The sequence below is a fragment of the Poecilia mexicana genome, unplaced genomic scaffold, assembly GCF_051168715.1.
Source record: "Poecilia mexicana isolate PSO_F unplaced genomic scaffold, ASM5116871v1 scaffold_9, whole genome shotgun sequence".
NCBI lineage: Eukaryota > Metazoa > Chordata > Actinopteri > Cyprinodontiformes > Poeciliidae > Poecilia > Poecilia mexicana.
This window is the reverse complement of record NW_028263378.1, coordinates 33,623,189-33,634,459: the sequence shown is the minus strand read 5'-3', so window position 1 is coordinate 33,634,459 and position 11,271 is coordinate 33,623,189. Positions and strand designations below refer to the sequence as shown.

The window sequence follows — 11,271 nt, the reverse complement described above, 5'->3', positions numbered from 1 at the left end:
ATATACTATGCGATAGAATAAGCCTAACACCATATTATAGCTGATAAATTACGCCCCTCTTTTTGCATGCAACCTTCTACATAACATTTGTTGTTAAAATGTTGGCATATTCATTGCACATAAAATCAGACAGCAAAATCATATAAAGGATTCAAATCCTAAAATAAATGTTCAAAATCATCTAGCCCATAGTCATATCTTACCAAAAGATGATGCATAAATTTATCAATACTTAACAGAAACTTTACCACAGATCTTAATGTAATACTTAAAATTATATTTTAGAAAAGTCAATCATATTCCTTATGGAAATAGGATGTTACACAAATATTTGTCCAAAATTATCCCTGCAATAAATGAGCAAGTTAGATACAATATACTGCATATAAAAACTTACAAGCTATTAATAAACCTCCAGTTGAATAGTTTTTGTACAATTTTTTCTTTTTTTTTTTCTTTTTTTTCACAATAATCATTTTATGTCTCTGTGTTCCTTGATGCTCCTTGAAGTAAGATGAGTTCGTTGGCACGTCGTAGATGAAAGATGAAAACTTGTTAATAGGAAAAACAAAGATGATCCTCTGGTCTCCAGCAGCTCATTTTCCTTATAGTTTTGAATTCAGGGTCGTCAGCTCAGTAACCGATGCTCACCTATTTAGGGATTATTATGCCCAGAATTTGGTGAGTTTAACAAAGAAGCCGTTCCCTTTTTTCCAATTTGATGACATCAAAAGCAGAGTAGAATGAAAGAAATCCTGATGAACATCTAGGTGTGAGGTCGTCCTCCGGTCAGGGAAGATCCTCAGTCACACCAGGTTGTGGTCCTTTGTTATCCAATGAGGTCATCAGCTGGTCACCATACTGGAACAGAGTCTGTCGCCTATCTAGAGCTCCTTAATGTATTTTAAAATAAAATAAGTAATTCCTTCCAATTTGAATTAATGTTTTATTTATGCTGATTTATTGATTAATACTCTAATTATTCTTTACTGTTTCAAGTCATATATTGGTCTTGTTATCTAATCTTATTTTAATAGTTACTTCATTATCATAAAGTAAGAGATTTTGTGGTAGCTTTTAGTTTTATTTCTCTTTAAAACTTTATTTCAAATTATCATTTATTTCCTTATGTTAAGTCTCCTTCAGTAATTTTTCTTTTGTATTATAAATCTGCTCCTTTAGAGCTGTATTTTGTCAATGTTTTGACCCTCTTTTATATAAGGCCTACATGAGAAATAAATGTTTCCTATCATGTTGAACCCAAAACTTAACCACATTTTAGAAGCAGTTCCATAATTGTTCATTTTAAATCTCCATTTTAGACCGATTTAATTTCAATCATCTTATTTTCTATTTTAAAACCTTAAAGAATGATCAGCCTGTTTTACATGAGTAAAGTTAACCGTGTCACTAAATATCAAAAATGACCTACTTTATTCCAATCATAGTTTTAAATCCCAAAATTTCAACCATTTTTCCTTTAATCCATTTATTCTTTTGAAAACCTATTTATAAAATATTTAATTGGATAATTAATTACCCTTTTTATATTGTTTATCAATGCATTAAATTTTGGGGAGAAATTCCATACCGCTAAGTTTATTAAATGATGTAAATATTTAGTTTAGACCTTCCTGGATGTCTTAGTTAAACAACTTATTTTCAATCATATGAATAGAGATTCAACAATCCAACGATCACCTTCCCTGTTTTTAGAAACACTGTTTTATGTAAATTATTTGATAGGTAATATTAAGTTTAGTGTATTCAATTTATAAATTTTGCTTATTCCATATCCAAATCGTTAGCTCATATTTAATGCTGCTAATACACCGTAAAACATTTAATGTATTTTGATTTAACTTTAATAACCCTCTTTTTCCCGGAAAGTAAAGAGAGATCCAAACTAAAAATTTGCTTATTAGATCAATTCCATTCATTTCCCCCTGTTTCTATAACAGAACAAATGTTCTGTTATAGAAAACAATAAAAATCCTATACAACTCATTGAGATGAAATCTGCCATCACCACTAACTTTAGCATCACATAACACAGTTGGATGTAATTCAAACATGGTGTCCCAGATGCTGTTACAATCTGCACACCTCAATCAAAGAATTTAATGTTTGATTAAATTTATGAAATCAACACAGAACTTGGTGTCATTAGCTCAGTAAGCTCTACAGACACTCATCAATCCACTTTAACACCTGAATTTTAAATTCCATTTAATTTAAATTTAGTTTTTACTGAATGGTAGCCCCTGTACTATGCAAATAAAATCTAGATCATCTTCCTTAGTAGATGAAGCGTAACACACAATGCAATTCAGCTATCATTAAGAAAAAAAATTTGTAATTGCAATAGTTAGTCCCTGCCCATTCTTTTCAGGCAGGAAGGAAAAACACATTAGCATTTTGTGAGACAAACAGAGTGAATCATGGAGGAAGTTAATGCATTTCCGAGAAATGCAGAGAGTCGTAACCGTTGGTTCACACCAACTCTCTAACTGCATTGTAAAACCTCTGACACCAGGAGATGGGGTGTCCTCAACACTTAGCATTTCACAGCATGGGTTCAGGACGTGAAGGCAACAGGGCGCATCTGTGCTATATAACTAAAGTAAGGAGAGAACAATGGCATCACACACTACAAAAATTTAAAAAGAACGTATTCACCACTACCAAGTTTTGTTGGCATCCATTTCGTCTCCAACCTGCAGACTGAAGGGAACCCCAGGAGTGGGCTTTGGCGCTCAGGTCACATGATCAGAGGTGAGAATCCAGGATCAAACATGAGAACACACAACAGGACCACTGCTGAGCGACTTGCCATGCCCCAATTCTTTATCCGCTGAATCAGAAGGTGTCCAGAGTAGCAGTCATTCCCGCAGTGCAGAAACATCTGGATACAGTCCCTTTTTGATGAACTTTGGTCAGCCTTTCGTGGTCGACAGAACAGGACGTAGAAACCAGCAGATCAGTCATCCTCTGAAACCCCCGTCTGGGTTTGGACAAAAAGCTTTGATCTTTGTGGTCCCGACTCCCTGCTGATTCCAGGCCGTAGAGGACTCTCGCAGATAACGCCTGAGTCCCTTTTGTTTTCAGCCAGGTGTGAAAAGCAACACTCAAAGGAGACATCTGTTGCCAGGTCCTGTGAGCAGCACTTTGCCCTCACGCGACAACAGGAAAACACAGTTCATCTTCACTGACCTTAGTAATCGTTCAATATCTTTTGGCTTTCATACAGCAGTCCAGCAGAAGATGGGCACATTTCAGCATCGTCATGTCCTTGTTCAGCAGCAACAACAGCGGCCTGATGTGGTAATCAAGAAGATCCTTTCTAATCACCTCGTCCCATGATCTCTGAGCTTGAAAGACCCTGCCCCCAAGATCGCCATCAAGTCAGAAGGAAGGAGAACTGCCAGAGAAAAAATAATACAAAGTAATTAAAAAATCAAAACTTATGTATGCCACATTTTGTTACTTCACTATTATAATTAAAATTTCATTTTATCTTGTGATGCATCCTCCCGTGTGGCTCTAGATTTGTTGTTGTTACAGCACAAACGGCCAACTGCCCCAAATCCTGAACTGCAAAAAGAATAAACATAGAAATGTGTTAAAACATTCCACCATCAGATGTGCAAGAATTAAGAAAATAATGACACTTACTGTTCAAAATCAATAGACGTCAATACCTCGATGACATTCACTCTGCTTGTGCCAAATATCAACTACAAATTTTAAAATCACAACCTCACAAACTCATTAAAGAATTAGAACAAAATCTAGAATGTCCTAGTACTAACACTTATAAAAGTTGTGATTTAATTGCACTTTGTCAAATAATTATGAATTTCATATTGTTCTACTAAATACCAAACATCTTTATCATTGTCCCACGCTTCAAGACAAAATCCTATTTTAAAATTTCAGAAGTTATTCACATTTTATTTGAATTTCATAGCAGTTTTAACCAAAATTTTCCTCAAAATTCACAATTTACACCCAACTGTATATAATCAAAAATCAGCAGTGATGCAGAAATCCATCAACAATTTTAAATGAAATAAACATTTCATAGATGTTGCTTAAAGCTGTTCAATTCAAGATGATCAAATCTAATTTAGTAGAAGCTTCTATATCACATACACCATATTTTAGTCAAGCAGGAAGGCAATATGACTCTACATTAAAGAAATCCATAATTCACTATTGTTGAATGAAAAAAGTCAAAATTATTAATTAACTAATTTACAATTAACCGTATCCAAAAATTTACCAGGAATTAAGGTCTATTTTTCCTTCTCCCCCTGTTGATATAATAAAATCATAATTTTGAAAACAATTTTGAATCTGTGTTACTGTTATATAATAATTTGCTGAAAAACCAAAATATTATAGATGTTCCACCATTTCTCCAAATCTTCCATCTAGTATTCAAACTAGACTGAGATGATGTAAATTTCAAAGTTCTATCAGTAATCTCTTATCTTTATAATATCCCCCTGTGTTTTTCTTGTTTCAAAAAGAAAAACAATTTTCAGGTGGAAAACAAAAATAGAAGAACTTTCCCCCATTGTGCTAAAATTTCAACATGTCCAATCAGTTACCCATGTGACATATAAACCAAGTTAATTTAGTTAGAAGTTAGGTTAGTTTGTTAGTGTTGTTAGTCAAAGTGGATGAGACAGTTTCCTAATAACTACATATATCTGCTTTAAGCCAAGGCTGAATTCTCGTTTCGTATTAATTGTACAGTACACGCAGATGATTCAGCTTCAACCAGATTGTGATACCAAAATATGTAATCATCACCTTTAAAATTGTCTGTAAAGCAGTAAGAAAAGTATATTTATGAAACAAAACCTTTACTGTCCCTAAATAGTTTAAAATAAGAAAAATATCACACAGCTACTCCCTAAAGTGATGTCATATTTACATAGCGCTTCCTAAAACCCATCAATGGCCATCTGCATACACATTCATTCTCATTTACACTCAAACAGACTCTTTTACATCCCATTGTAAGAAAGATGCAGGATGTTACCCCAGATCAAACTGACCAAACAAATTGAGGTGTGATCCTCCCCCTACACGGCCGTGAGAGCAGGAAGAAGACCCCATTCTCAGTATTTGAAGGCATCCTTACATTAGTTGACCTATAATGTAACCAATATATTTTTGAATTCTTCAGAAACTCTGGGAAAACACATTGAGTAGTGTAAGTCACCTACAGCAACTGAAAAGATTCCCATGTTCACCTGTAATTTGTTTGTCACACTCCAATATGTAAAACAAAGATATTTGTGAACCATAAAGTTAGAACTGCCCAATTTGTACTGATTCCATCTTCCAATCACATATTTCCCAAATTTCAAACTAAAATTCGTCCTGGAGAAAGTATTAAACACAATCATCATAAGACCATGCCTGAAAGGAAACAAAATTATCCAACAGTTCTAATAATGTTTTCTGAGTGAACCAGTTTCAAAAACTCCATTTTATACACACAACCTTATGTCATGATAGCCCACTGTTATTAAATGGCTACCCATTAACTAGACCCCATGTAGGAAAGTCCCAAAAACATTCATGTGGTCAGGTAAGATGAAAAAATGGACTGCACACGAAGATCGTCCTACAAGAAACAAAGTCATTCATTAGTGTTTCAACATGTCCTACATTAACAGTGCAGAAAACACTGTCAAGCAGAAAAACATCATATGTTCTCGTTATTGTTCCCTTGTTCCAATCAGTGAGGGTGTTCCATCCAGTGTCAGGAAACCTAGAAATTGAAGTGATTGTAAATGTTACAGTATTATTAAAAAAGCAATGAGATCATTCCAGTGCTCCAGCCTGGAACTTATGCCACACATTTCTCCCACTGAGAAAGTAGAAACATCTGTAAATCTGTTATTTTGTACTTTTCATTTCAACATAAAACACAGTTCTAAAAGAACTCCCAAAATGCAAATGGAGTGTTCAATCAGGCCCCCGCTGTGAAACTAAAGACTGCAAGATCTGTAGAAGAAATCTCCGTCCCACAGAAACCATGTGCTCCAACAGGCCGTGTTAACATAAATTTAGCAACATAACATCCAGCAAAAACATTTAATAACATTTCATAAAATATTCTCATTCACCATCCATGGAATCAATGCAGCATTCAGCGGTTGTGGTGCTGGTGAGTTTAACAACACACCTTCCGCAGATGCTGGCAGTTAATGGGGACATTGTTTGATCCAATGTCCCAGTTCACCACAAAAACGGCAGGGGCAGCGATGCATACTGCTCCTTCTGCCCCTCAGTGAAAAATAAAAACCTTCACATCCAGCCGCAATCAAAAACAATTCACAGTAAACACACAAAAAGGTTAGTGAGACGCACAAAGACACAAAAACAGTAAACTCATTGAGACGAAAGAAATCCCTACGGACACCGGTGTCATAAAATAACAAACGTGCGGGCCTCACTCTTGTCCCTTCGTAACGCTAATCGTCACAGGTGGATTACACACCCAAAATTGTTCCAGTCCTTCCGAGTCGAGTGCAGAACTCGAGGGGGACCGACCCTTCAATTTAACGTACTCTTCGAACCACAACGAAGCAGTACAACCAGTGCCAAATCCGAACATGTCCCTTTAGAGTGGATCAAACTCTCAGGCTGATACAAGCCTGTTCCTACAATATCAGTCCTTTTACTCCTGGCAACCCGATTCAGAGTCCCAGAGTAGGGTGATTCAACCCGCACTAAGATCCAAAAAAGAAAAATCACACAATCGTTTCTCTGCAATCAAACCAAAGATCCGGTCGAAGCCACAAACCAGCGCGTCAAAGAGAAATCAAACTCACATCAGGAGACGCACCTGTATCGTGGACCAACACGGAGCTCAAAGTCACCCACTGCGGTCCCAGCGTCAATCGCACAGCACTTGTTCAGAAACGGACGAGTCCCCAATTGTTAAGAGAGGAAAAATTCTTGAACTTTAAACCTTTTGACTCGTTATATCCTCTCTATGCCCGGGTTCAGAAAAATGCTGTGCGCAAAGACTGAGATCACGCAGAGATAACAGCGTCACAATAATCAGCATTTATTCAAGACAGATGCATACTATGACCAGACAAACACATCACATAACATCAGAAACCTCAGAGCACAAACAACACATGAATTTACCTGAGAGAGAAAAAGACAAAAGATGGAAACGACAAACAAAAAGCAAAGACGTCTTTGGAGAATTGCAAGAGCAAATCTAATGTGTTACTTCTGTGTATAAAGTTTTATAGTAAAAGGCGTATTCCTATCTTTAATTTATTCAAATAAGGCGTATCTTTGCTCCTCCAACCAGGAGCTATCTCTGACCCTCTATCTGAAGCCTAAAACCCTGCCGTGTTTACGGCCTTTCACAGATGAGTGTGAAAAGCTACAACTTCCACTGTATTGTTTTCTCACAGACAAAAGGCAGTTCAAACGATCCTAGCAAACCATCTGCTGTAACTACAGGTAAAATAAAGGTCAATAGGCCAGAATAAGTTACTGATTTAAAACCACAATTTAGGCCATTTGAATCAAGACATGTTAAGTTTTAAAACTAGCCTATTTTAAATTTATTTTCTCAACAAGATCCAGCGTCAGAAGTGGGAAGATGGAGGTTAAAAGGAAGCTGTACGTGCTTCGTTCACTGGAATAATTTGTTGGAGGAAAATAATGCCGGAGGAAATCCACTGCTACGGAAACAGGCTGAGAACAGAGGCAGCGATTCGGCACAAGGTAAGTCAATATGTGTGTTGATGTGCGTTTGTGTTATACGGAGTATGAAATTATTCTTAGGCAGCTCCTTAGCTTTTGTTTATGTGACATATATAAAATACATTTAACATCGGAGCGACGAGCCCCTCCGATACTGAGCAGGTAATTTAAGAACAGCCGAGAGCAGCAACGCTTCAGCCCGATCCAAACCACACAGGTAGTCGGTCAGATTAAGGTCCAAAACCTTCGCTTTACAGCCGTTTAACTTTCACCGATCCACATGAAAAACCCACAGAACAAATGGTACAAATCACGTATTTCCCGAATACCGAAAATATGACGTCTACCTTTGCTGTTTCATAATTATAATCCACATTAGAGTGAATTTTTCCACTTGGCTGCTATAATCTGTTCTTGCTTTACCCAACGTAATTTCTTTTTTTTTTCTCTGAGATTCTGCTTAGAAAATGAAGTTATGAAGTTACATCCTCCCGCTGCTTTTTGTTTTTAAAATGGTAAATTTAGGTTTGCCTTGACTTTTATAAACTGCCTCTATGCATCATTTTGTGTATTACTGTTGGTACAGATATCAGGTGAACACTGTGCTTTGCCTGCTAGTAGTTTAAATTAATTTCAGCTGCACACTTTCAAAAGAGTATTGAAATTTTAACATGCATTTATAAGTAGTATTTTAGTTCACTCTTACTCAGTGACTTCAGTGTTGTTACACCTCTGAAACATTTTTTGCAGTTTCTTTGTGATACCAGAACTATTTCACTTAAACGTTTAATTTCCTGAGATGTTGTCAATTTATTTTCAAGCAAAACTCTCAAAAAGAGCTGAGGATTTATTAGTTTTGATTATGTTGTTCAGCTAAATATGGACGCTTGTTTTTTTTGTGTGTGTTTTTAATTTTTCAGGTTTGCATCGCAACACCTCGTGTTTCTGAGCCATGATCGCTGTGCCGATTACCTTTCCATTGGATCCAAGCACCTGGACCTGCTGAAGGCATCCATCAGTCCACGGATCATCACAATGTGGACTAACTTTTTTTTTTTTACAGTACTTGGTTAAACTATGATCTTGAAACTGGAGCACCAGATATGCAAAAATCTTCCTGCAGACTTTGTTGGCTACCCTGACACTGCAGTCATCCTGGACGGGGCTGAGCCAGTCTTCCTCTCTCCTCTTCCTCTCTCCTCTTCCTGTCCTCCAGAGTGACAAGTTTTCATCACCAGTAAAGGCAAACAAGTCTGATGCTGCTAGAAAGTATATTATATATTCACTGTTCATTTTGTTATCCTGTTTGTACCTACAATAAAATTGAATATCATTTGTAATACTCTACATTTTACAAACCTTTTTTCCCCATTTCTCAGTTTTTATGTTATATCAAGTATTTACATGTAGATCAGGAGTGAGATGTTAAAATGCAACACTTTTAGGTAATACCAGCAAAGAAATGTGAATATTAAGCAATATGTAGTTAGTCATATAATTTAATATACTGAATAAGGCTGGACGATATGACTTACAAGATTTTTTTCATACCAGATTAGATTTTAATCGATTCCTCCCGTCCTCAATTCCTATAATAAAATCACAGAAAATACTTTCAAAAAGTGCCTTTATTTCAACCATCTGTTCTGTGAGTTGTATGAGGGAGCATAACGGTCAGGAGAAGACTATATGAACACCCTTCTGTCAAATTTTAATCGGAGTTTGATGGATTAATTGATATTAATTGATATCAAAGCCCCTCCCCCACATGGGAACTATGTGACCTCTTGACCTCCCCCCTCCCCCTCCTACGGAAACTATGTGACCTTGTGACCCCCCCCCCAAAAATAAATAAATAAATAAACAATAAATAAATAAAATAAAGTAAAATTAAAAAAAAAAGTGAATATTGAATTAATAATTATATTCTAAACAGATTGTCTTCATGATACACAGTGCTGGAATTAAGGTGCCTTTAACTCTTGTTCCAATAGAGAGACACAGGCTGACAGAGAGGAAGGGGCCAGGGAGAAAGTCTTACTGTTGCGTGTGCCTGCGTGTGTATCTGTCCTCAAGGAGGAGGGGGGACCGAGGAGAGTCTTACTGCTGCTGCGTGTGTGCGCATGCATGTCTGTCCTCAAGCATGAGAAACCTGCAGGATACATCTGATTTGGTATCGGACTATAGATAAGTGCTGCATCATGATCTTTAACAGGACATGAGAAAAAACTTAGAGCATGGCAGACAGGGGTGACCTCTGACATCACAGCCTGTGATGTCCTCAACTATACGAAGTCCTAGATAGAACTGATCTTTGGTCCTACAGCCTCTGATGTCGTAAAGTATGCGAAATCCCTAGAATATGTGAGACATTCCTTCTGACAATAGCTTACACTGCATTATTTGGTGTTAGACAACAGACTTATAGCTAGTTAAGAGGGGCTGACCTCTGACCCTGCAACCGTTGATGACTGTCTCAGGCAATTGTTCTGAAGGAAAACAACAGTTTAACTGTTTTACTGCAATATTTATGTGTAACACCTGCTAGTGTGATATATTTCAGTAAAAGTTCCTCATCTGTAACTGTATTTCTTAAGGATATGTGTCAGGTAGTAAACAGGTCTATGTGAGGCTGCTCAAATTTAACTTTTAGCTTTCTGTAGTTAAAGTGAAAGACAAACTAACATCGATCCCTTTCCAGAATTTGTCCTCACATCATTGTGAATGCTACTTTGCTTCAGTCTTTTTCCTGTTGTTGAATCAACACTAATCTTCTCAGTGCTCCTTGGTTTCTCCAAAATAGTAAAGGTTGGTTTAAGTACATTTGAAACTCATAGATTTTTTTTTCTTCAACAATCGCTAGTGTGATGCATTTCAGTAAAAGTTCCTCATCTGTAAATTTTATTTTTTGAGAACATGTGACAGCGACTAAACAGGCCCAGGTGAGGCTACTGCTCATATTTATTTTTCAGTTTTCCCCAAAGTTTAAAGTTTTTTTTTTTACACTGCACAACCACACTCGAAGAGTTGCTCCAACATGGTAAATTGTTTTGTTACCTTTAAAATTATCTACAGCTTTTGTCTCTGACTTATACGTTGTTTGCTTTTATTGGCCCTAATGATTATTTTACTCCACGCGTTATCTTACATGCTTAAGTGCTCTAACAAAATATAGTTCACCTGTAGTTGTTAAGGTTCCATTACTAAAAAATTATAAATGATCAATGTGAACCATCAGTCTTAAAATATTTAGTACGATTTCTATTTATTTAGATTTGATGTTTTGATGTGAGCACTTGGATTTCTATCGATTTATTGAATGATGCTCTATGTAAATATTTATCAAACTGAATGATCATTCAGGATTTATATAGTTTTTTGCTTTCCTTTCAATGTTTGTCGCACAAATTCAAATATATGCAGGCTAGGCTATCGACCAACAATTCAATCAGTGAATCTTTCCTTTTTTTTCTCAAGTAGCCCCTCTCACAGAGACTTACTTACATCTTCTGACAC

General features: G+C 36.4%; 1 long non-coding RNA gene across 1 annotated transcript; it reads left to right on the top strand.

The window, feature by feature from the left end:
- Positions 1 to 6,152: 6,152 nt before the first annotated feature.
- Positions 6,153 to 9,102, top strand: LOC148157798 (uncharacterized). Its single transcript, XR_015764341.1, has 2 exons — positions 6,153 to 7,776; positions 8,676 to 9,102. It is a non-coding gene; the product is annotated as an uncharacterized LOC148157798 (long non-coding RNA).
- The last annotated feature ends 2,169 nt before the right edge of the window (positions 9,103 to 11,271 follow it).